The sequence below is a fragment of the Cupressus sempervirens genome, chromosome 3 (genome assembly GCF_028749045.1).
Source record: "Cupressus sempervirens isolate cs-2001-9-10 chromosome 3, ASM2874904v1, whole genome shotgun sequence".
Classification (NCBI taxonomy): domain Eukaryota; kingdom Viridiplantae; phylum Streptophyta; class Pinopsida; order Cupressales; family Cupressaceae; genus Cupressus; species Cupressus sempervirens.
The window spans coordinates 837,030,109-837,057,744 of record NC_143120.1 but is presented as its reverse complement, the minus strand read 5'-3'; the positions used below and the strand labels follow the sequence as shown (position 1 = coordinate 837,057,744).

The following is a 27,636-nucleotide window of genomic DNA, read 5'->3' as shown; positions in this document are numbered from 1 at the left end:
AACATGAAGTGGCAACATAATGAGACCTAAGGGTTTATGCTTGAATTCATCATATGCCTTGATGGTTATTTTGTGATGAGGATCAATAGACTCTTTATAATAACCCAATTTATTAAGAAAAATAATAGAATAGATGTTCAGACCAGCTTCATTATCAATGAGCATGTGACAGAAATGTTTTTGGTGTATCATAACTTAAATATGCAATGGTTGGTTATGAGGATGACTCAATGAATTATCATCCTCTTCAGAAAAGGACAAATAGTGAGGTTAGCTCAAGTGACCTACCATTGATTGAAACCTATCAAGATCAAGATCTTCAGGTATACTTGCCTCGGTAAGGGCATTGTCTAGAATCTACCTATGAGAAGGCAAGATTTTGAGTAATTCAAAGATAGTTATTTAAGCATTTGTCCATTGTATTTGTTTGAGTATACTATAGTTTGTAACTATGGAAGATGTTGTAACTTTTGTCTTGCTAGATGGACCAGAAATAGGTTTGTCTTTGTGTTGATGTATCTCAAGAACAAAAGGCATAGGGCCTTTGAGTACTAGATTGGCATGAGGGCATGTAACAACATTGGCACAAGATCAATGAGATAAAAGTACAAAGCTATGTCAACTTCATGCTGACTTATTAGAATGACTAAATTTGAGTATGTCTATCTAAAAATCAGAATTTTCCAAACATATGATCTAGATAAATTCATTGTAGCTAAGTTATTTATGGTCTCACACTTTTCCAATTGGAGATGTCCAATAAATGTATGTTTTATACTAGTTTGTATCCAATTACCAAAGAAATAAATTTATTTCAGAAAAGTGACATTTCAATAACTCTTATTAATTTTTATGATATATTTTGAATAACATATAAACACCATTTTATAGAATTCTGATCTGTAAACTCCTTGTTATGAATCACTTACAATTTTAAGATTCAGTAGGATATAGATTTGAATTAAAGATCATAACTGACGTTTCTTGTGAACTATGCAAATAAAACTTAGAAAGGTGGAAAATAACTAAGTACACAAAACATGCATCAAAAAGAACAAGAGACAAAAGATTTGATTTCGGAGTTCACCAGACTTTGGCTATGTCTACGGATCTGCAAACTCCCAAGATTGATGCCATTAATTATGATGTAAAAATCATACATCACCATGGTCTTCCATGGAGTTACAATCTACTTCTCACTTCCACATTGTGATGACAGGAACTTGCTAGCAAAATATTCGTGCATAGGTCCTTTGCCACTTTTTACAATGCTAAGCAATAAAACTGCAACTCTCTCTCAATGGGCATTAAGCCTTTACAAAAATGACATAAGGTCATGAAAAATCCTCTCAAGAGAATTCTAAGTTTTTATCTCATATTATAAGACCACTTAATTCTCTAGAGCATTCTCCCAAATTTCCTCTTTGGAAAATTATAAAGACTTATCCAAGTCTTCTTCTCCCCAAGGACTAATTACCTTTACAAGAGAAGAATAAGTCCCCTTTTATAAAAATTATTTTCCTTATTTGGTGTAAAACCAAATAACAAATTTGATAACTATCTCCCCCTTAAATAACAAATAAATCTTCCATATACCTCCCATGTAAATCCTTAATATTAATAGCTCTTATATTCTAATAGATTCAATTTTTGGCTTTTATAATTCAAGCCTTACATAGAAATCTTGGTTAGATTATGGCCTCTTATTAAATTTTTAAATACAAAAGTGAATCCTTATTAATAGGAACGTTATATGTTCATTTTATATTTTAAAACAACATTAGTCATTTTAAAACAAAAAGACCTTCTAAAAAATCTTTAAACAATCATGGTAAATCATGGAAATTCATGACACCCTATCGTAATGACATCATGCTGATGTCATCATACTTGGCTTTAGCATCCAACTTTAAACTATCATAACTTTCACATATGAACTCCATTTTTGATGAAATGAACGCCAGTATGAAGCTCTTGACGGGGTCTTTAATTTAAGACCCATTGTTGACCACTTTTGAGATAGTCCAATTTCACCTTTTTGGTCAACCCCTGGTTCAGTAGTTTGACCCAAAATTTGACCAAGAAAATCTCAAGCAAATAGACTCCTTTTGACACACTTCAAATTGTGTCGAGAATGTTTCATCATGCTCTATGCATTGATGTCAATTTTGGGAGATTTTGAGTGGGCTAAATTTTTGAGCTCTTCACGATCCACCTGGATCAAGCTCAAAGTAAATAATATTCTCATATTCAGTTTATAGTGTTTCCATTAGATGTAGTATATTGTAATTAAAAAATTCTATAGGCACATATTTTAACACTCAAAAAGATGTCAATTTTGAGAAAGAAAAAAATATTAAATTACATCAATAAAATTTAAAAATTATATGACATTCTAGAGGAGAGACTCCTCTTCTAGAATGTATATTTTTTCATCTAGTTAGAATAGATTTGTTTTGAAAAATGTGGTGAGAGATAAAAACTATGGATTTCAGGTGAGTTGAAATTTGAATCACTATAAAAGAGAAAATATAGATCTAAAACTACTTTTTATCTTTGATTGTTCTAGCTATATATGTTATCTATAACATAGTCTGAGATCAAAGGGAAATAAGTTTATTTACATATAGTTTTGTGGTGGGAGCTAGACCCCTAATTTTCATCACTTTTCAATAGCTAAAAAATTATCTATAAAAATTAAGAAAATATATTAATTCTCATTCCAAATAATTATTAAAAATTATAATGCTAAAATCCATTCATTTCTACACATTTCATTAGTTTACTTCATTTTAAAGTTCAAAATAATAGTACCAGTATTATATCATCGAAGGTGAATAATTATACTTTTGATAGCCCTTTCCTTTACAAAAGGGTAACACAAGTTTTTTCTTTTAGCTATTGTGATTGTTCAGGATCAGATGTAGAAGACATAACACCTTTTAAGACAAATGAAATCCTAGGTTTCATCTTGTCATGTTTTCTTTTAATCATGATAACATGACAATAATCAGAGTCCATGGGTTCAACCATGTTGATCACATCATTGTCATGGTTGTATATATAATTGAATTTGTTGTTTGTTTTATGTGTAGAGCTTTCTCCATTTCCATAGGGTGGAAAATGGTTCTTTAAAATCTTTGTGATATGAATTGTTGTTATGTCCACCAACAACTATATCGCCATCATTGATTAGGTCTTGAACCTTGTTACAAAAGCTTGCACCCTTGCCTAAAGTTTTACCTAAAGGCAACCTTGTGAAACATGGAAAAAATCTCCAAGCTATGGGACTTGATGTTAGGATAAAACCACAGACATAAATAAAAACTACATGCAAATATAATCGAAAAAAAAAAGATCACATAGAAATGAACACAAGACACCAAGATTTAACGTGGTTCACCCAATCCCTAGGCTACGTCCACCAAATAGCAAATTCAATCTTATTACAAGCCAGTGATTATGACCTGATTACAGTCTGCAATCCCTTACTGCTCAATACCGCCGCAAGAAGAAATTTCGCATCACAACATAATAAAATACCCAAACCTAAACCCTTTTATACAAGTATTAAACCACTTTAGGGTTATAACATGTCGGCCATACATTAACCATAGGTTTAGTGGTGAATCTATGAATGGTGAATCTACGAATAGTACCAAAAATTTTTTTAGGGTGATGCCCTAAAGCCCACTAATTATGAAGTATGTACAATACTTTCTTGATCAATCACTATAATCTAACAATCTCCCACTTGGGTACTGATCAGGCTCCACACTAAAAAACAATCTCCCACTTGGAGACTGATCTTGTAGCAATACCACTACCACATGGGGCTCCCACTGGATCAAACCACCTTGGACTCTGTTGTTCATGTTTAGTCTAAAAGACCAAATGAAGCTGAAGAGGAGTTCAACTTCTCCCTTGTTACAACCTTTTTCAACATATCTACTAGATTTTCATTGGTATGTATCTTCTCCAACTTTAACTATCCATCCTCCAAAACTGACCAAATGAAATGATACCGCAACTATATGTGTTTTGTCTTAGAATGTAGAGCTGAATTCTTTGCAAGATGAATGAAACTTTGACTATCTGTGAACAAATAATTATCCTTCTGAGGATGTCCCAATTCTTTCAAGAAGAACTGAAGCTATATCATCTCCTTGGCTGCCTCTGTAGTAGCAACATACTCTACCTCTGTAGTGGATAGGGCATTAATCTTCTATAACCTAGAAACCCAACTCATGGCTACCCCACCAACAGTAAAGACATAACCTATAGTACTCCACCTGGTATCAATATCCCCTGCCAAATCTGAGTCAACATCGCCCTGCAAATTAGTAATAAAGCCCCCAAAGTGTAAACACTTATTGGATGTTCCTCTCAAATATCTGAGAATCCACTTGACAACATTCCAATGCTCAAATCCTAGATGACTCATATACCTGCTAACAACTCCCACTGTATGTGCACTATTTGGCCTAGTGCATACCATAGCGTACATCAAGCTTTCGATAACTAAAGCATAGGGTACCTTGGACATCTTATCCTCCTCTTCCTATGTCTTAGGACACATCTCCTTAATGAACTTCAAATGACCAGGTAAAGGTGTGCTAACAACTTTAACATTCTCCATAGAGAATGTTGCAACATCTTCTCAACATAATTAGCTTGAGATAGCATTAATGTTCTGTTCTTCCTATCTCTACAAATTTTCATACCAAGGATTTGTTTTGCTGCCCCCAAATCCTTCATAGCAAATGCATGTGCTAACTGGCATTTCAGCCCCTTAATATGATCCATGTTAGACGCAGCTACAAACATATCATCAACATATAAACATAAAATAATGTAGCTATCATCATCCAACCTTTTAAAATAAATACACTAATCTGAATGACACCTATTATAGCCATGCTCATGCATAAACTTGTCAAATTTCAGATACCATTGCCGAGGTGCTTGCTTCAAGCCATATAAACATTTCTTCAATTTGCACACTAAGTTCTCCTTACCTTTGACCTCAAAACCCTGTGGTTGAGCCATATATATTTCTTCATCCAAATCACCATGAAGAAAGGCTATTTTAACATCCACCTACTCTAAATGCAAATCTTTAGTAGCCACAAGACTTAAAACAGTACAAATATAAGTCATTTTAACAACAGGAGAAAATATCTCATCAAAATCAATTTCCTTTTTTTGTACAAATCCTTTTACAACTAACCTGGTCTTAAATCTTTTCTTACCTCCTTCCTCTTCTTTCAACCTGTAAACCCACTTATTCTATAAAGCCTTTTTACCTGCAGGAAACTTGCACAAATCCCACGTCTTATTCTTTAGCAAAGAGTCCATTTTATCTTTCATGGCAGACTCTCACTGAATCTTAGTATCCACCTACACAACTTCATCATAACTTTTAGGTTCACCAACATCAGTAAGTAAAATAGAATACAAAGAGGGAGAAAATCTTTGTGGAGGTCTAATTTGCCTTGTTGATCATCTAACATTCACTGGTGTGTGTGGTATTTTTTGTTGCGGTTGTTGCACATCATGAAGAATTGTTGGAACATAAGCTTTTTGAGTATCATCTGACACTACATAATCATCTTCTTTCTTCTTATGTTGCTGCAATAGATCTTTGTACAACACTTTCTCATTGAATATGACATCCCGACTTCTAACAATTTTATGATTTTCAAAATCTCAAAGCCTATAACCAAATTCATTAATGCCATATCCAACAAAGACACATTTCTTTGATTTAGCTTCTAGCTTGGTTCTATTTTCAGAGTCTATATGAGCAAAAGCTTCACAACTGAAGGTCTTGAGAAAAGAATAACTCACCTTCTTACCAGTCCATGCCTCCTCTAGAATACCACAACCCAAAGGAGTAGAGGTACCTCTATTAATCAAATATACTATAGTATTGATAGCCTTTTCCCACATGTGTAAGGGAAACCCAACATGCAACCTCATGCTCCTTGCACGCTCCATTATAGTCCTATTCATGCTTTCAGCCACTCCATTTTCCTGTGGAGTCTTTGGAATAGTTTTTTGTTTATGAATACCATTAGTGGAGCAATAATCTTCAAATTCATGACTGCAATACTCACCACCATTATCAGATCTAAGACATTTTAATTTCTTACCAGTCTCATTTTCAACCAAGCATTTCCATTTCTTAAAAAGTTTGAAATACATCAGATTTCTATCTAAGGAAATAAACTCATACTTTTCTAGTTGTGTCATCAATAAATGTAACATAATAATGAGAGCTACCAAGGGAAGATACATGAGTTGGTCCCCATACATCTGTATGCACAAGCTCTAATTTCTCCTTTTTGTTTTCCTTCCCAGTCTTTACAAAACTCACTCTCTTTTGTTTTCCATACACACAACTTTCATAGAAATCCATATTAACACATTTTAGACCTAGTAAACCTTTCTTTGAATGAATTAATTTCATACCTTTCTCACTCATGTTCCCAAGTCTATTGTGCCACAACCTTGTATCAGAATCTACAGCAGCTATTTGTTCTCCCTACTCAAGTGCAACAATTGTTCCTGAACATTCATTTTTCTCTAAAAAATGAAAGTAGAAGGAACAATATGACTTGTACAAAGATATAAGGTGCCTACTTTCACACCTTTTTCTACTACAAGGGAACCTTTTGAAACCTTCCAATTTTTATCATTAAAAGTAACTACACAACCCTCATCACCAAGTTGACCCGCTGAAATTAAATTCCTACTCAGCCTTGGAACATGTCTTACCTCATGTAGTAGCCAATGATTCCCATTCTACAACTTAATCTTAATTTTTCCCTTTCCAACAATCTGACAGGGTTCATTATCCCCCAAATAAACAAGCCCAAAATCCCCTTGGACATAATCAATGAAATAACCTCTATGAGGTGTAGCATGAAATGAAGCACCAAAATCTAAAACCCATGAATCATCAACACTTTCTAAAGACAAAAGCAAAGCATCCTCTTTGGATTTTTTACTTACCATATTTTCCTCCTTGTCTCCATCTGATTTATCTCCTTCATTTTTCTTTCAGTTCCAGCAATCTTTCTTTTTGTGCCCTAGTTTCCCATAGTACTAGCAATCGTTTGGTCCTCTCAATTGAGACCTCTTTCCCTTTGACTTTCCTCTTGATTTCCCATTATTTCTAGAGTTACTTCCTCTCTCAATCATTCTACCCCTGCTTTGTGCATTCAAAGCACTTCCTGATGTAGATCCACCTAAGGATTTCCTATGAGTTTCCTCACTCAAAACAACACCGATCACATCTTCACATTTTAGGGTACTAGATCTAGGAAAAAAATTACTCATAGCCATTACCAAGCCATTCTAGCTTTTAGGAAAAGAACAAAAAATCAAGAGAGCCCTAATTTCTTCATCAAAATTGATACCCATAGAAGATAATTGACTAGTAATAGTATTAAACTCATTTAAATGATCTGCAACAGATCCACCTTCAACCCTTTTCATATTAAATAAACACTTCATGAGAAATACCTTTTTTGAAGTGGAGGGTTTTTCATATAGTGTTGCTAGGGTTTTCATCAACTCTTCTGTCATCTTTGCTTTTGTAATATTAAATGCCACTGATGGTGCCAGGCATAACCAAATGCTTCCAAGTGCCTTTCTGTCCAAAAGATCCCATTCAACATCTGACATAGTTCCCTGATTCTTGGCTTTGCCTTCCAATGGCTTCCATAAATCCTTCTGATAAAGATAATCTTCCATTTGCATCTTCCATAACTAGAAGTTCTACAAATTAAACCTATCAACCCTCAACTTACCCTCATCTTCCATTGCTCCCACTCAACTGTGAGACTTTCCTGCAAAGGATAACTGAAAGACAACTTTTGCTCTGATACCACTTGTTAGGATAAAACCATAGACAAAAATAAAAACTACATGCATATATAACCAATAACAAAAAAATAATAGATCACATAGAAATGAACACAAGACACCAAGATTTAACATGGTTCACCCAATCCCTGGGCTACGTTCACCAAACAACAAATCCAATCTTATTACAATCCAGTGGTTACAACTTGATTACAGTTTGCAATCCCTTACAGCTCAATACTGCCACAAGAAGCAATTTTGCATCACAACATAATGAAAATACCCAACCCTAAACCCTTTTATACAAGTATTAAACCACTTTAGGGTTATAACATGTTGGCCATAAATTAGCCATAGCTTTAGTGGCAAATCTATGAATGGAAAATCTATGAATAGTACCAATTTTTTTAATGTATAGTACTTTCCTAATTAATCACCATAATCTAACACTTGAATTATGAGATTGAGTCTCCAGAGAAGGCCAGCTTCCTTACTATCAAGGTTCACATAACTAGGCTTTGAGAGGAAAATGGAGAAAGAATGGAGGAAAATGGAGGAAAATGGAGAAAGCAAACTCCCTAATCTAATCTAAAGGAGGTATATACCAAAATAGTTTGTTCAATCATATCTTTGTCTAACAATGCACTATTCATCAATATAACCTCAAAATACATTGATTCAATCTTTATCTTCATTCAACAATTACACATAGATTAGGAACCAAATAAAATGCCACAAGGAAGGAACATCACTTTACAACATTCAAAGGAAAGAGTAGATATATTTATGCAAATCAAAGAATGAAAACAAACACCAAAAAAGGTAAAAAGATGTTGCACTAATATTGATGGGAAAATGAGGTAAATTGGAGGATTACATTCACTCATAGGCAAAATAAAATTATAGTAATAGAGTATAAAATTCTACTGCTATAGAATCGGAGAAAAAATGACTGATCTTAAGAAGGGTTACAAAATTTGTTCTTATAGTGTAAGCATAACTCAAAAAGCTTCTACCATAAGGAAATGCACACAAATTGCATTTAAGGTTGTAGAGAACAATCACTACAAATATGGGAAAGATCTTATCATGGTACACATCCAAATAAAATAAAATCATATTATTCACCAAATAGAACCTTGAGAAGATAAAAATGATGACCATTATCATTCTGACTGGGTAGATGGATAACCAGATAGTGATGGAGTGTCCCTTTACATTTGTTAGGAATGGGGAATGTTGAAGAGTGGTTGTGGACGATGAAGGAGATCATATTTTCCATTTAAGAGTTATTTCTTTCTTGCTATCAACATGCCATGTCAGCCATGTCATTGATCAACTAGCTCTCAATCCTTAGATTTTGCCACATGGACCGATTATATTTTATCATTCTGTCACTTGACCACTCTTCCAACTTAATGTTGACCTATTAACCCTACCCTAGTCACAGTTTCACTACCTTTTTATCTTAATTAACTGTTTACCTTGTGAAACTGTGAATTCAAACTAACTATAATTGCTACTTCATAGCTTGAAATTGATATAACATAAAATGCTCATCACAAAAATGAACTTGACCATCAATGCTTACTTGCCACCTAGGCTTGTTGAGACATGTATTGATCCATCCCTATGTTTCTATGTAAAATGACCTTGCATCTTAGGTTAGCAACATAACATCAATCGTTGATCTCATATCTGATTGATAGTGCTAGTTGAAAACTTTGAAAACTTGGCTCAGTTGTAGAAAGACCAATTAAATAGGAACACATGTCATCTCCTCTAACATTCCTTCAAGCTATAAAAGGAAGTGGCCCACTAGGATGCATGGCACACTATCATTATGTTGCTATGATTAAAGGTCTAGCAACTTTCTATAGCGATAAAATGATAGTCATAGATCCATCTTCAAATCAATAGTTCCCAATATCTTCACTAATTACTGCACATGACTCAAAAGGAAAAGGCTCCATTAGGGAACGTATCACATTTTTTTTATTTTCTTATGGAAAATGGTTGTGCAACTTTTGATAGCAAAAAAGTGATGACCATAGATTTTTGAAAATTAGTTGCATAAGAAGATGCAGGCCCATCAAGATCTTTATAACATGTGACCACTTGAAGACTTAGGACATAAAACATAACCCAAGGTTTTTTAAATATATCTTTTGTAACATTTGACCATTTGAATATTTGAAAATATGACTATTGGCCATGCTTGATAGGAAAAACTTAATTTTTTGGTTGGAGGGAAGAGTTGGATCTTTTTGTGAGACAAAATATGCTTGAATTTCTTTTGGGGCTCTTATGACAAAGAGGACCTATTTTTCACTATAACTGTACTTATCTTCATACTCCTTTATTTCTTCACTAAAAAAGGCTATAGGTTGTTCTTCATTTGTATCATTTAGTTGTGTCAAGATAGCTGACACACTTGACTCACCTCCAAGGGTATAGAGGATAAAATCCTTATCAAATTTGGGATTGATAAGGGTAGGAGCTGATGTTATTACTACCTTAATCTCTTCAAAAATAGCTCTACTTTCCTTTTTCCAAGTAAACATCATATTCTTTTTTAGCATAGCTATAAGGGGCTTAACCATGGTAGCAAGGTTAGGGATGAATCACGTTACAAATTTGATTCTACCAAGGAAGCTTTGCAACCTTTTCTTATGAGTAGGAAGTGGGAGAGAAAGAATTGCCTCTATTCTTTTAGGATCAATAGCCAAACCCTCCTTAGACATAATATGTCCAAGCAACTTCCCTTGACTAGTGGAAAACACACACTTATATGGATTTAGGGATACACCACATTCTCTAAATTTGATGAATACTTGCCTCAGATGGTCAAAATGATTTGCCACATTCTTGGAGTAAACTATTCTATCATCAAGGTAAACTAGAACAAACTTCTCAATCATATTCTTGAAAACCATCTCCATTGCCTTTTGAAAAGTAGCACCTGCATTGGTTAGTCCAAAAGGCATCTTTCTATAGGCCTAAGTGCCCCATTTGGTAGTGAAAGAAATCTTGTATCTATCAGATTCTTGGACCAACACTTGATTATATCCTAAAAACCCATCTAAGAAATAAAATCTCTCACTACTACATTTAACCTCATTTTTCTACCAAAATTTCTGACCATTAACTAAATAAGTTTAGGTTGGTCAAAATGTTAAGGCAAAAAATTTCTTTTTTTTACATGTAAGGCCCATGTTGGTCAAAATTTTGACCAACACAGGCCTTATACATTGAAAAAAACAAGAAGAAACATTTCACTTTCACTTTGTCTTTCACCCACGTAGGTTTTCTATTTTACAGTAGATCGAATCACATTGGATGTCAAGAGATAGAAAGCAAGCCCGTCGAGATAGGCCAACCTCAACTTTGGGAGAAATGTGGATCGCCTCTTGTTCCTTTGACTAAGCTTTGACATCTGAGATTGTTAAAGAAATATGATATTGCTCTCGATTCAGAGACCCTAGACATACTGGACACTACTGCAAGGAAAAAGGAGGTTTCTTTATTTTTTTTATCATCTTCAATAGTTGATCTGGTAATATCATTAAACACTTTGATTTTTTTTTAACTATAGTCCACCTGAACCATCCATCCTTTATTCATCTCTAGTTGAAACTCAAGGGAAAATGATATCAGGAAATGCCTTGCAAGTCACATTTTAGTCTTTGTGAGAATAGTTGGCAAATGGATGCACTTTGCTAACAATTCATGATCCACTTTAGATCAAACTAATAGGTTCAACTTTCATTATTTAGGATGTGAAACAACATTCCCATGATGACATTTTTAAATATCATTCACATGATTTCTTGGGGTATATATCTAGACTGTATTCGCTTATGTTTCTTGGTCCATTTGGAAAAAGAAAGTAATTGACAAGCTAGCTCATGTTACTCATGACTTCTGAACTTCTATGAACTGACTTGATTTGGGATTTTTGTTATACTCCTCATGGCTACTTGTATAGTTTTATGTGTTTTTGAATAATCCTTTCAATCATTGTGATAGATCATTTGGATGTGGCAAATAATTTCTAATAATAGATTATTGAGGTTATTAGAATACTATTTTATATAAATGTGCCAATTTATGCCATTTTTTCCCCTTTATTGATAAATGTGCTATCTGTTAGAGAAAATGTTTTAGCCCTTATGCCCTGGATCTGAAGTCTTCCCATGTGTAGTACAACAATACAATTACTGTTGTAGTCTTTTTGAGATGATGAAAGTTTACTATGTTTATCTAGACATAATCTATTATTTTTCCTAATTTATGTTGTTATATCTACCATAATTCCTAAGATTTAATTATGAAATCTAGATGTTAGTATGTTTGCAGTGGTCCCTACACTTTATAAGGGGGCATTATCTTTCCTAAATCATGGCAATCTTGCATTCAATTTTTTAATTTTTGAACCTACTTTTCAGCTCTAATTCAAAGGATATAAAGGACACAATTTCATTCATAGGTCATCTACATGTTGAGATGTGCCAGGATAATTTTTTCTCATGTGTTGATCTCCAAACAAGAAAAAAAGAGAGAGAAATGATCTCCTTATTCACCTAGAGACTTTTGGCTTTACGTTTATGCATTTTCCAATCATTTTATGATGTAATTCTACATTGGTACTGAAATGAGGCTACTTCTAAATTAACTTGTTACCTTTTCAGATCTTTGAAAATGGAAAGCACTACTAAGTATGTGACAAATGCATTGACAGTTTTGATCATCATTGTTGGGTATAGGACGACCAACTATATCCTAAACTTATGGCTTTATTTTCATTCTATACAATTACATTATTCTTCTATTCTACCTTAGATAATGCATACAACATAAGTTAAAATGTAGTATCCTTGCACTAATTAGTGTTTGTTGATGCAGTGGATTAACGATCATATTGGACGAAGGAAATACAAAGAGTTTTTTGTCCTGATGATTTCTGCCCTTTTGTTGGTAAACTTGGTTTTTTCTTTTCTTCAATAAATATTCAAAATGACAAAGAAAAAGGAAAAAAGAAAAATTATTCCTATTATATAGATTTTTATAATTACTTCATGATACAAATATGATTTTCCTTGGTAGGCTTTTCCTCCATATTTTCCACTCACTACTACAAAGAGGGGGCACTAAAGTCAAATTTAGAGACAAATTTTTGATAAATTATCTTCATTCAAGACAAAGAAAAAGTTGCATATCGTCTCAAACATGTCTTTAAATGGGTGTCTTAATATGTTTTCTTTACAGATTGTCTCTATAAGATAAAATGGAAGAGAAATATTTTTGTCTTACAGAGACAATTATGTAAGACAATATATTAAGACACTCAATTATAGACGTATACAAGTTTCCTCATTTTTCTATACATTTTTTAGAGACCATTAAAGAAAGTTCTAATTTCATTTTAAAATATTAAAAATTAAAAATTAAATATTTCAGACAATCTATTAATTTCATGTAAAATCAATGTCTTAAAATACTATATTGTGTAGTAGTGACTGCACCTTATGACAGAGTCTAGGGAAGAGAAAGTGGAACTAAATCAAACCAATTCCTTTAAAGCTTGAGTTGTAAGCCATATCAACCATATTTTGATCCTTATACATTGCACCTAAGCTAAGAATAGGTGGCTAACATATTTGCATTAATTTTTAGCTTATTACAATATGGTGCTTAAACCATCATGCTCCAAATCTAGGAGCATTTTGATTGAGCCTCCCTTCTGCTTGGTTCAGACCCACCTTAAGGTCTAAAATTTTATTCTAGCTTATAGAAAGCAATCATTTAGCCCATTTGGCTCTCACTTATTATTATTGATAGGTACATGGGTTGTACATCTTGGACTTGGATTGCAACTTATACTTCAGTGGTCAATTGGACTCTTTTTAATAGTGCGACATTTCCTTAATTGGAGTCACTTTGATGTGGAGATTGTATCTAAGATGGGTAGTAGTTTCTCATTGGGACCATTTGTTGTTGTCTTGGTGAGTTGTGCAACAATCTTTGCATATTTTCCCTCTCATTTTCAAATTTATGCACAAATAAGAATTATAATATTACCCGTCAAAGTGATAATGAGTTATGTAAAACAAGCCTTTTATCACACAGTGCTCGTCTTTTCAATTGGGTCATTTTATAGGGTTCATGCACTATTTTGTCTATGATTGCAATGCTTTCTCTTGGACAACTTTTCTTCTTCCATGTTTTGCTCATAAGAAAGTTTGATAATCTTTTCAAATGTTTGATTTGAAATATTGATATTTTCTATATTCAACTTTTTGGTATTCCTTTTTTTATATGATGAATGTATTTTATGCTTATTTCCTTTGGTAGAAATGCCAATAATAGGGTGTCAACACATATGATTACATTTTTGCAATGAGAGAGAAAGAGTAGCAAAATATGGGAGGAGCACAAAGCCCGCTAATGTCAATGACAAGTTCAGTGTCAGGATTGAGTCATTCAATTTTTATGAGTGCATTACACCATGGGTCCTCGTGCACTCCAACACGCCTTTTTATAGAGGACCAAATCTGAACCTACAGTCTTTGAGACAAATGTAATGTGCACATGTTATTCATATTTTATTTCAATAGATCTATATAACTTACTACACTAGTTTGATGATTTGTATTTCTCTGTGTTGCCAAGAGATAGTGTCATGCCATCCATCAAGGTAGATAACCAAAATATAAAGAGGACACCTAGTGAACAAATGGTGCAAAAGAATAAAGGATTTGTAAAGATTATCCCTTGGTGTCTGGTTCGAATGAGTGCAGAAGAGGTTTCAAGGATTGCTACACAAGCAAGGAAAAACTCAAAAGTTCTATGTCCTGTATCCAAGCAAAAAGGCATGCTAGTGATAGAGATAGATAGTAGTTTGGAAAGCAGCAGTAGAGATCTAAGCATAGAGATCTATTCTAATTCTAAAAATCATAGATGAATGAATAAATGTGGGAGATCACAATCACTGGGGAAGAATTTTCCTTTTACAAGGTCTTTGAAGTTGACTAAAGTGTCTTCAGAACAAGCTAGTAAATCAAATCACAACAGGGATAGAGGCCTTATGGACATCAACTAGCCAATTGAGGAAACTTGTATGGGATTGGCTCCTTTACAGTTAGAGGCACAAAGTGCATTTCATTCTAGCTTGCCAATGGCAACTAGAAGGTTGATTGCATCATCTACTCGAAGAAGCTTTGCTTCACCTAGTCTTCAATATTTTAGGGAATCATCCTCAAGCATTGTAGACATACCATCTATTTTAGCTAGCCCTTCATGTATTCCCAAAGGCTCCAAGCTCCAAAGATCTACCAGTGATGGGTATGAAGCTTCTGGAGGAGAAAGTGCAGATGATAGTGACAGAGCCTCGGTAAGGTTATGTAAGCTATCATGGAATAAAATGCTTTTGAATCTTGCTTATAAAGGTCAAACAAGAGCTTCTAAGCCCATTGCACATAGAACAAGCCAAATTCCTTTTGATATGAATAATTTTAGAACTTCTAGACAAGGAAGAGGTTTGACAATGCAAGCAAACAATGGGAAAGGTGTTATGATTAAAGTTCCCGAAGGACAATATTATCCAATAGAAGGGATTTATTCTCTTCCTCCACAATTTGATTCACCAAAAAGGGACATGAATTTCCTTAGTGTGAAAGGTTCTAGTCTTAGAAAATTTTCCAAGGAAAGACCCACCACTCTTGAAAATGTGGTTCCTTTGGTCCTCAAATCCTTAATCTTAAAAAGGAACTTTGATTCCAATATTGAAAACTAAGAACTCAAATGCCTAGTACATTGTGATCTTGCTACACTAGACATCTGGAACCATATCACTTGAGCAGATTGAATAATATTTCTCATCAATGCTTCGGCAATATAAATTGCAAAAATGACTATAAAGAAGCAAAGACTGAGTTTCATAGTCAATATTTAGGCATTGTTATATCTCAAATCACATGTATAGGAATGAGATATGTTACAGTTCTGGATCCACATTAGCTCTCCAAGCAATAGGTAGGAAGCCTCTATTTCCCATTGTGACTAGTAATTCAACTATGCTTTTCAAACCTCTGATATTGTCATCTAGTACCAACCTTAAGAGCCTTCTAGGTGATCTATGTTGTTTAAATCTCTCTCAAATATTTCTTATTTATTTTTTGCTATTGTCAATCCCAATTGTAGGGACAAATTTATCAATTCACCCCTTGTACCATAGTTATCCTAGTATAGCCATGAAAGTGAAACAATGAAGGCTAAACTTCTTTTGAGATTCTCATGCATGGCTCTGAATACATTCTTGTCACATTAAATGAATAGACAACTATTGTTGCTAAGAACACATTTTCAATCTACTATTCTTTTGTTTGTTTATGATCCATAGTGTTAGTTTATAGTTAATAAATTATAATATTAGCTTATTTACCACCTGTGAGCATCATCTAATTGTAATGAGTGCTAAGTGTTCCATTCATTCTCATGAGAGATGAGTCCTTGTGAACTATTACTCATGAAACATGGGTCAATGAGTTTGACTTAAAATCTACAAAGTTGATTCCGCATAGCAATATCATAATTTAACTTGCTCTGGAAAATATCTCCTACTTACTAATAATATATTGCTGTGTTGGGTAGTTAATGGTTGGTTCTTATGGGAAAAGTGGTTTTAGAAGCTTTAAAAGTGGAGGCTTTTTGAAAAATAATTGAATATTATAATTGATATAGAAAATATAAAAATAATATAATATTTGTGAAATTTTATGTTACTTAAAAATGTGATTCTATATTTTGTTTCCATTTTTTTAATCATGTAGTCCACGTGTTCATCAATGTATCATCAATGACCTTTAGCTATATAAGCTAGTCTTATTCTAATATATGTCATTTCCCCTTGTAGTCAAGCTGTTGGGTATAGGTTTGGACTGCATCTAAATGAAACTATTCCCTTGCTTATTAACTATTGCAAAAGTGCATTTGAAGCTAATGAGGAGCTAAGAGAATGTAGCTTGTAGGGGTTAAAAGAGTTTGGTTGTAGAGAAATTATGTATTTTCATCTCACACTATTTTTTAACATTAGTGGTTCCATTTAAAAAAATCATATCATCTATATTGAAAGTATATGTATACTTTAGTGAAATGCATCTTCAGATTTCATTCTTCAAATAGAAAACCCTAATTATTCAAAAATCTGTAAATAATCACCTTAATGATGCAATTTGTAGGCATTGGAGAGTTCTGTCCTATGTTGTGCCAGAGATGTGGTTGTTTATTGTGATATGATTTTGGAACTTGCTCTAGAGTACATAAGCTATGATCCAAAATGCATTGATAATATGGAAGAAGATATAGAAGAGAATAATGGAGAGGAGGAGGATGAGTATGTTAAAATTTCTTAAGAGAATTATTTTCTTGAGAAAATTTAATTTTTTCACAATGTTGTCTTTTATTTTAATGTAATTATGATTTTAGTACCAACATGTGAATACTATTATGTTGATGTAGAGAGAGTGCTAATGAATATAGCGATGATGAGGATATCAATTGGAAGGTTTGGAGGGTAGTAGCTAAGTGTTTGTCTGTTGTGATAACATCTCATCTAGAAATGCTATTAAAGTTGTATGAGGAGGCATGTGCTTTCACTACAACATTTGACCTCATTTTTCAACCAAAATTTTCAACCATCAATTAAAAAGGTTTAGGTTGGTCGGATTGTAAAGGAAATTTTTTATTTATTTTTAAATCTAAGCCCATGTCGATTGAAATTTTGACCAACATGGGCTTGACTTTGAATTGAAAAAACATTTTCAATTTGATTTTTTGATGGAGCGCACAAAGAACTCCCTATTGCTCACTATCGGGGTAGTGGCGTGCATATCACTAGAGACAATCCAATCGGTACATCCAAGGGAGAATTAATTCTATTGCAAGACGAAGATGAAGATGGAGTTGAGGTGGAAGGTGGTGATGAACAAGAACAAGTTCAACACTAGGGCAACAACACCAGGAAAAGACATGGCAAAAAACCCAAATCACTTTCTTCATCCGCATCAACAACTAATAAAGTTGAAGAAGAAGATGTTTTCTTCACTTGTTACGATGGTTACATGATAACCCCAATACCAACAGTTGAATAGTGGTTTTTTACTATTACTTTTTCCTAATAACCCTTGTCATTTTGAATGGTATCTTTTAACGAGTTCTCTCTTCCTTGGGCTTGAGCATGACCTGCATTTTTGTCTTCTCTTGACAACTAAATTGATTATACCCTAGTTTGACGATTTTGATTTTTCAATCCAAATGTTAATATGCAGGTCTGAGTGAGTTTCATTCTGAATTAGGAGTTTTGTTGAGTCATAGGCAAGCTTCTTAGAGTAATTTTGGGCTAAGTTATGTCAATTCACAAATTTTTCATGAGTTTTTGGCTTATGATCCAAGAGGGTGAGATTTTGTGCTTCCAAAAAGAAAAAACTCAACATGTTTAACCTAAGCTGTAATAAGTGTTTTTGAGAAATACACAATTAAGTTATTAACACACATATAAGAACATTCGCTTCCATCTAGCCACTACTTTTTCTATATTAAAATTGGCTAATAGATTTTGTTGAGAGATTTTGGGTGATGAAGGCTTAGAAGATAATGATATTGGCTCCACTATAGAGTCCTTTCATTTTTTAGCATATTTAGAATTGGGACAATTTTTATATTTGCTTTCTTATCTCATAGTAAGTTAGTATGATGAACTCGCAGTTATGTGTACTTTGATGTCCAAAGTAGGTGTTTAGCAATTGACTTATGTTTGTTCACTATGCAGCTTGAGGAGGATGACAAAAAGTAGTAGTATTTAATTATGTTCCCACCTAAAGGCTAGCAAGCTTTAGAATTTCACATGCAAACACTAATACACGATATTGTAGTAGCATTATTGATGGAGTTTGAAAAATGGGTCCTCCATGCAGAATCTACTAGAACCGTCCTTAAGACTCCATTAGATTCTCAAGCAAGTTTAAGCTTAGAAGAGGTTTGTGTTGCATAATTGTTTGAGCAAATGTGTATGTTTCTAAGTGAATCTAAAAATGAAATTAAGAACCTAACAAATAGTTTGGAAAAAATTGGAGGAATGTTTCATGATATGAATCTACAATGAGATTTGTTATTGTATTTGTTCGTTTAAATATTGCAAAGATATGTTGAAGGATGTTGATTTAACGTAGGTGATTAAAGAAAAGAAAAGAAGGCTTGAATGTGCCCAAAAGACAATTGAGGATTTTTTCCTTTTGGCAGGTTCACCTGTAGATGCAAATGCCCATTACTCAATAGCAGTAGAACTTGCTCGATTAATAGGAGATGTATTTTGGAATGTTGGGGCCATAAAAGGTAGTGTGTGTGCTTTAGTGGTATGTTGATCATAGATATCCATGGTAAAATAGAATGTATATAAAAGAAACTTCTCTGATGTCTTTTATATTGTCTTTTTGATCCCAGTCAAGTACTATATTTCAAGTTCTCAACTCTTAAATAGCCTCCTTTTATTTCATCTTTAATTTCAAATATATTAATTTACTTTGTTTCCACCTTAATTGTAATGTTAAACTATTAGTAATTGTTGAGGAATCCTTTATTCTTGAAGTTGATGTCAACTTTGTAAGTCTTTTACATGTCTAGATAGACCGGATGGGGTAGAAAGATCAAATGTTGGAAGAGGAAGTAAAGTACCAGTATTATGAAGTGATTCAACTTTATTGAAGCTAAGTTTATGGCAGCTTTGATTTTTCTTTTGTTTGCACAAATGTGGTGTGGCTAAGATTTAAAAAATAATAATAGTTTGAGTGAGTAAAATAATTTCTAGTTGTGTACCTTTTTGTTCTTATATCTGTTTGCACTGATATATAATTGTTGCTTTGAGCACACCACAATTGTGTTGGTCATTGAGGTATGATTTTAATTTTGATATAATCTTGTTGCAAGTGCAATTGTAAGATATCATAAATTGATTGTAGTTATTTAATGCCAACTATGTTGATCTTGGGAAAAATGTGATAAATCATGAATTGGGTGGCCACAAATTCACATTAAAAAGTTGTTGTGTCAACAAAAGCTTGCAGCTTCTAGTTTGAACAGTAAAACAATGCAATTTTCTCATTTATGACCACAATAAAAGTGCCTAAACTTGTCTCTAGACCAGTGAAATTACAATTTTGACCCTGTTTTCATCTAAAGCCTTCTTTTTTTCTCGTGCTTTTTGTTGGCTGCATCCTTTTTTTGCAGAAACCCTAACCTAATACATGTTTTCAACCAAGTAAACCATGATTGTTGTAAAGCTCTTTTATCTTTTGGTTTGCCAATCTATTTCTGAGAATGATTTTTTCTACTTGATTCAAAGTATACCCTGCTTTCTTATACAACTTTGACCATTATAAAGTTTATTTTTTTCATTACAAAGTTACTTCCTTGATAGAACATATCAGATAACCTATGTTTTATTTTTAATTAATTATTGAGGATTACATTGGACCTATCCTTAAATTGTAGAAAAATCATAAGTTGGCTACAAAAACTAAACAATATTAATGTTAAATTGAGATTAGGCATTGTCAAATACTAAGAATAAATAATAAATTATAAAACCAAGCCAGTTCAAAGAAGAAAAGAATAGGATCATGAAAATTGGGAAGAAAGCCTCTAACCTACCATAAAAATACACACATTCCTGATTGAAGAACCAGAATTCAAATGCGTACAGGGTGGCACCAATTTCCCTCCCCAGAAATTTGTTTGTTCAAGCTAGTTCAAAGAAGTAGAGAATAGGATCATGAAAGTTGGGAAGAAATCCTCTAACCTACCATAAAAATACACACATTCCTAATTGAAGAATCAAAATTCAAATGCGTACAGGGTGGCACCAACTTCCCTTTCCAGAAATATATTTGTTCTTTTGTGTGCCACTTCACCCATTACCTAGTTTCTGCAGGATCTGTCATCTCTGTCATTGCTAACTTAGCTTGTGCTTTCCAGATCATGTTAATTTAATTTGTTGCACTGTCAATCATTTTTGTTCTAGAAGAGAGAAGAGACCAGGATAATGCTTGCATGAGCTAAACTCACACTGGGAAGAATCTTTCACCATCCTCTTTTTAACTTTAGATCTTAAAATCATCTAGGAAGAGGCTCTTTTTGTTGATTCATCTTTTTTGGTTGCAACTTTAGCTCAGAGACCTATCTTGGGAGATAAAATCTTCACATCTTTCTCTATGCCTCAACTCCCTCAACAAAGAGGTATTTCTTTTTTGAAGATAGATTGATCAAGCCTTTTAAATTCTAAAAAAAATTAATTACATTTAACATTGTTGGACAGAGACAACCATCGGCTTTTAACACACCCTTTTAATAAATTGGAAAAAAATCTTTACTACCCCTTGACTATCAAGGTTCAACAATGGTGTCTTCTATGTAACTTGAGGTATCAAAGGAAAATCTGAGAAGACCTCCTTGCCAAAAGAAGTACTATTTGAGAAACTACCACACACTATTACTTGCCACAAACTATATTGTTTTTATCTAGATTGAATTCTTCTTCCGTGTGTGCCTTTTGTAACATCCCTTCCTCAGTAAAATGGATACATGCTAATTTAGGAAGCGATTTCTTTTTGAGTAGTGTTTGATGGAGAAAGCATGGGTATGGAGTTTTTGATGTTAAATCTGTCCCTAGAATGATCTCATTAGCATTCCCAAAACTAGGCCTTGACTAATCTTTTTCAAGTTAGTTTTTAAGGCTTCGTTAAGGTTGTTTTATGGTGCAATTGAGATGTCATTTTTGTGGCTGATTTTGGGTCTGTAGTGACCCATTTAGACTTTTGAAACTTTGGGACTTCAAATTGGTGCTATAAGTGGGGTTGGGGTTCATTTTTTATCTTGTTGGGGTCATTTCATGGTGGAGTTGGGGTTTGCTTGTCAAAATTTAACTTATTGACAATTGAGATGACAACTAAACTGAGTCTTTGAATCATTTGACTAGTCTCCACATACATACACTTAGTCCTCTCTAGACTTTCCACAATACTGATTGCTTGCAACACATTTATGTGCCAACAACACTGCATAATAGAAGGTTCCAGTGATAGCAATCTTTGTCAATAGTCAGCTTTTTAAAAATATTAATAGTTTATTTTGGATGATTTCCCTATGCTTCTCTAATGATATCTCTGTTCATATCCCATCTTAGTGTGACACAATTACTGCTCCTTTCATGCATTAATAAATCCACAAATAGGGTCGTGTTCTACAATGTTGAGGATGAGAGTGAGTTACAATAGTTTGGCTTCTCCATAATCGCTATTACTTAGCTATATGATAGTCTTTACTTGGTAATGTGATTCCGTCTAAGGATTATGTTGCTCTCAATGATCCTCTTTATTATTTTAATAGTATTAGTTGTTAGTCCATGTTATTTTCTCAATTTAACATCTTTATTAGTTAGTAATATATTATTGTTGTTGATTTCCACTCTTTTCTTTGACTCAGTAATTAACATATCATTCCTTTGGTACTGCACAGAATGATAATGATTATTATATTTTAATATTAAACTTTATTTTATGGAAGGGGATATTACACCAACTTAGAACAATCCTGCAACTATATCACCATCTCATCACAATCCCTCTACTTAAGACCTTATGGATATCCAATTACTTGGAAGATCCATCCTTGTAATCCTAGGAAAAAGATTTATTCCTCCTAAGTCTTATGCATACCCTACTTTGAGTGTATCTATCTTCGCATATGCATACGTCCATAACTCTAATAGTATATACTGACCTTCAAAGATGTCTAATCTCAGCCTTAATTCCTTATTAAAAATGATAACATTCAACTTAGAATTTCTTTGGCTCTTGTTCTTATTCACTATCTAATGCAAGTTCTTCATCTTTGTTTGTCAGTGAGGATTTCTCCAATCAGCTAGTTTTGATTTGTTGTCCTTGAGGAGGGCTACTTATTGCTAGGATACACCATTCTTGAAGTATTAATGTTTAATGCATTTCTATCTTAGATTCTCTTCTTCTTAGCTACTGTGTGCTGGAAAATGAATTTTAGGGTTTGTCTTTCTCCAACTATGACTCATAATGATCTTCATTAAGTGGAGATTTAGTTCTTTTGTGCCTTGTGATTACTATTCTTATTATGGGATGGGATGTATGAATGCTATTTATTATGTTAGTTCTGATTTGCTTCTGAAATTAATGTTGGTTGTGTGTGATGTTGACTGTGATTTTATATGTAATGTTGGTTTTGTATGGACTTATATTTGATTAGGGGTGGGTGGCTGATTATATCTTATATGCTAGTGATGTCCCAAGTGTTGACTTATCATAAAATTTTGATTGGATTGTTATTGTAGATGGAGTATTCAATCTATTAATGCGAGGGTATAATAAGCTTGCAAGTCTTCAATCTAATAATTCAATAGTGTCTTTACTCTTTTACACTTTGAAGCTAGTTTTGGAAGCCCTATTAGTTATTGGTATTACAATTGATTTGGATCCTATGTACAACTTAATTGAAATTATTTTCTGTTCCAGCTTAAATATTAATATGATTGTTTTCAAAAGGTTGGATTGTCTTGATTTTGATGATGAAGTATGTTATATATTTATAATCCTTGTTATATTACCACTTCCCATTTAGTTTGGAAATGTGTCTTTGTTATTCATGATACACATTCCATTTGAGCACATATGAACTAATTCTTACTCGGACTGTAAATATTTTCTCCCCAATTTGCTGTCTAAACTTGTTTACACTTTCTTACTATTTTTTGAATTTGGCAAAATGAAGTGGTCATTTTTCTTCCATTCTTCATTTTCTTGGCTAGTTTAAATTATTCTGCTAGAGCATTTGTTGTCAAAACTATCTCAGCCCACTGAAGCAACTCCCTCAATACAATCATTCTTGAGCTTTGACTATTGATCACAATCCTTTCCCAACTTTGTTGGATCTATAGTTTGTTCCTCATCAAAAATCACATCAACATATTGTATCTTCCTTTTTCCAAGCCTTGTGTGACCTAAGGTCCATAGCTCCACACATTGGAAACATGGTTTTTTCTTTTTAATTTTTTTATGGATTCATATTCCTTGTTTGTTTTGGATGATAAGCTCCCACAAGGCTAACTATGAGACTGTTCTTTTTGAAAGGGCTTATTTTTACCTTGCATGCAAATCTTTTAAACCAAATTTACCAAAGGGCATAGAGCACCATGTTATGTGCTTCTCATGTTGAATCATGTAGAGTAGGTGAGTCAAATGCTTTAATCCACCCTGTAGTTATTTTGCCAATTCTTCTATAGAAAAAAGTACACCTCCTCTTTCAAATATTAGGTATCTTAATGGAAAGCCTTCAAAATTTTGACACATAAGTATTCTCTATTTTTTGTTTTTTGAAATGGGTTGACTCTTGGAAGTGTATGTTTGGTTCCTTATTATTGAATTTGTTTTTAAGTCTCTGGCTAAATTGCATATAAGAGTTCAAGAGGTTATGACCCTATGTCAACATCTCATGTTACTGCCATTTGTGTACATCACCATCCAAGGGCAAAGTGGCATATTTGATAGCTTCATTATCAAATATATGATTTAATGAGAAACAAAAATGCTAGAGTTGCATTTTGTAGGAAAGTATGCATCACAAGCTGCCCTAGTATAATTGTTAGCAACATGTTGGTTGGCTTCTTCACTGTTCTCTTGATTTTTTTGTTTACCCTATTATTCTGACTGGCCTTCATATTTTGCATCATGTTTCATAAACTGGACTATAGGCTATTGTCCTCTAGCAACATCATTCAAAATTTGCATTATACTGCCCTTATTCTGGTGGCTTGCCCTTTTATCTTTGGCTGATGCTTCAATTCCTCTTTTTTTAAATAGTAACTCCATAAAATGTTTGGCTGCAAAATAAATTTTTGTGAACAAAAAGAGCCTCAAATTCCCACTAGCTGGAAGGATATGAGGCTCTAATACTACCATAAAACATTGTATTGGTATATATTTAAAAATTTATGATTTTTACAAACTTTTATACTGGAGGATTTTGTCAAATAGCCTGCAATTTATTGATTTGAGTTTGTATTTTCACTTGTTTTGGAGGACAATCAATTTCTTCTTCCAAAATGAATAGCATTAAATGCCAATCATATTATAAAATATTTGACAAGTTGAAATAAACTTTCTGTTATACCTTGTATTGCTGATATAGGACAGTGTGCTCAAAAATTTCACAACAATAATATCATCAATCAAATTTCATTTTCTTATATTCCAAATGGATGACTTGCTTGATTCACTTGAACAACTTGCAATCCAAATCAGTGGCAACCTAAAAATTTAATCATTCCTTTCGATGTTCGAAATCTTCAAGTGTATAAAAGCTTTTGGAAAGTGGCAGGTCTCCTATATGAGTTTATGGCAACCTTTTCTTAGTGCTACAATTCCCTTTTTTAGTTAACAACTAGCTCAAAATAATCCATTGAAGACTACATAGAAAGTTGTGAGGATTAATAGAACCTTTTTCTATGAATCTAACCTTTATTTCCTTGGAGATGGTGGTATGTTAGGTTTTTTTTTCAGGCTTCTACTTCTTTTGTGAAGTGTACAACAGTCATAAATTGGCCTGTGCTAGAACAAAGAAAGGATTTGAAGTGTCCAAAGCAATATTTTGACTACTTTGCAAGAATTTCCTTGCACATGATTTGGTGTCTTAAATTGTTTTACCTCACCCTAGGGATTCTACAATGTATGGTTAACTAATTTCTTAACATAACAACATCACTAGATTTTTGATATGTTCCCATTTGGTTCAATTGTCAAGGCCAACTTTTTAGTTGTGTTTTTGTCTTAGGATTGTAGGTTTTATACCTATTTAATTTTGTGACTAAGATCACTTCTTCTGGGGCATTTATATGATAGAAGTTGCCTATTTATGACCAACAGGTTCTTTAGTAAGGCCGAAGGTTGTTAAAAGTGTCCATTATTGCCCTATCACTGGAGAATTTCAAGGTCATGAATATCAAGATATAACATCAACGACTGGCCTACCCATAGGGTCTGTTTATCCTACACGAGTAAGTATTCCATACATTTCTGCTATAATATTTCTAGTACTTTTTCATAGGGTAATATTTTCTATAGTAGCTATTGATGCCATGTAATTTTAAGGGATTAATGTAAGTTAATTTACTAATGTTATGATAGGATGATCAAGGGGATCTCTTAGTTACTGAGTTTGGTCTATGCAAGTATAGAGACCATCAGACAATATCTATGCATGAAGTACCTAAGAACTCTGCTCTTGGTCAGATACCTAGATCAATAGATATTATTGTAGAGGATGATTTGTTGATACTTGCAAGCCTGGACATCATATAACAGTGGTGGGAATTTACAAAGCAATTCCTAGCAAAAGCAATGACACTGTCAATGGTGTCTTCAGGTACCTTGCCTTTTGAATAATCAATCACAAGTGGCACAATTCATTCATGGTAGCCCCTTTTTAGTTTGGAACCTTTTTCCAATTCAAGCATGCTTGACATATTTAGTGTTCCATTCAATGCAGGGCTGTTATTGTTGCCAATAATGTGTTTCAACTCAATAAAGAGATAAATACCCCTATTTTTACAAGTGATGACATAAAAAACATCAAGAAAATAGTAAATAAGTAGGATACATTTAGTCTACTAGCAGAGTCACTTGCACCTTCAATCTATGGGCATACTTGGATAAAGAAAGTTGTATTGTAGCTACTAGGGGGTGTTGAGAAGAATCTAAAGAATGAAACTCATTTGAGAGGGTAAAACCCTTAATTTCATACTTTCTATATACTTCTCTTTCTAATGGTTGTTGAGCTCATGCGTTTCTATCAATTTCGTTGCAAGGATATAAACATGCTGATGGTTGGTGATCCTTCTATTGCCAAATCCCAACTCCTAAGAGCCATCATGAATATTGCTCCCCTGGCAATATCAACTACAGGATGAGGGTCTTTTAGTGTTGGTTTGACAACCCCTGTCACCTCTAACCAAGAGACAGGTAATTAGTTTTTTAGAGATTTTATGTATGTGCTTGACTATTATCTATACATTTTCTACTGTTAAGAGGCCTAGTTTGTCATGGCCATATGCTTTGATGATGACCAATTTGACATTATTTCATTGGTCAAAGACTGGATGGTTCTGTGAAAATATTTGTTTTTTCTTGGCTAATTAGTTTAAATTAATTCAAGAACGTAGGCTGGAAGCTGGAGCAATGGTTTTAGCACACCATGGTGTTGTTTGCATTGATGATGTTGACAAGATGAGCAATCAAGACTGTGTGTCTATACATGAGGTTATGGAGCAATAGACAGTAACAACCGCTGTCACCTTAGACCACTCTCAATGTCGCCTTCATCTTGAATTAGACTTCAACTTGACTTCATTACTTTATCTTAAAATATAATGTTTCCCTCAAGGTTCGAATTCTGTAAGAGAGCTAGAAATGCTCCTTACAAAAGTTGATTTCAGCTTAGAGCTAGAAATGAGCAAACAACTTTACATAAACCTTCCACATTTTGCCTATAAAATCTTCACCTCTTTGTTGAAACATGAAAATTTCATGTTTCCTTATTTAAAACTTGAACTATAAACTAAAAATTTTTTGTTTTAACTTCAAATCTCTATACTTTAAATTTTCCTCTTATTCCTTAGGTGGATTCTAGTGA

At 33.4% G+C, this 27,636-nt stretch overlaps 2 pseudogenes; both read left to right on the top strand.

Moving 5' to 3' along the window:
• The first annotated feature begins 206 nt into the window (after positions 1-206).
• On the top strand, positions 207-15,667 carry LOC149569383 (putative protein S-acyltransferase 22; annotated as a pseudogene).
• Positions 15,668-18,814: 3,147 nt separating this feature from the next.
• On the top strand, positions 18,815-27,374 carry LOC149569382 (DNA replication licensing factor MCM3-like; annotated as a pseudogene).
• The last annotated feature ends 262 nt before the right edge of the window (positions 27,375-27,636 follow it).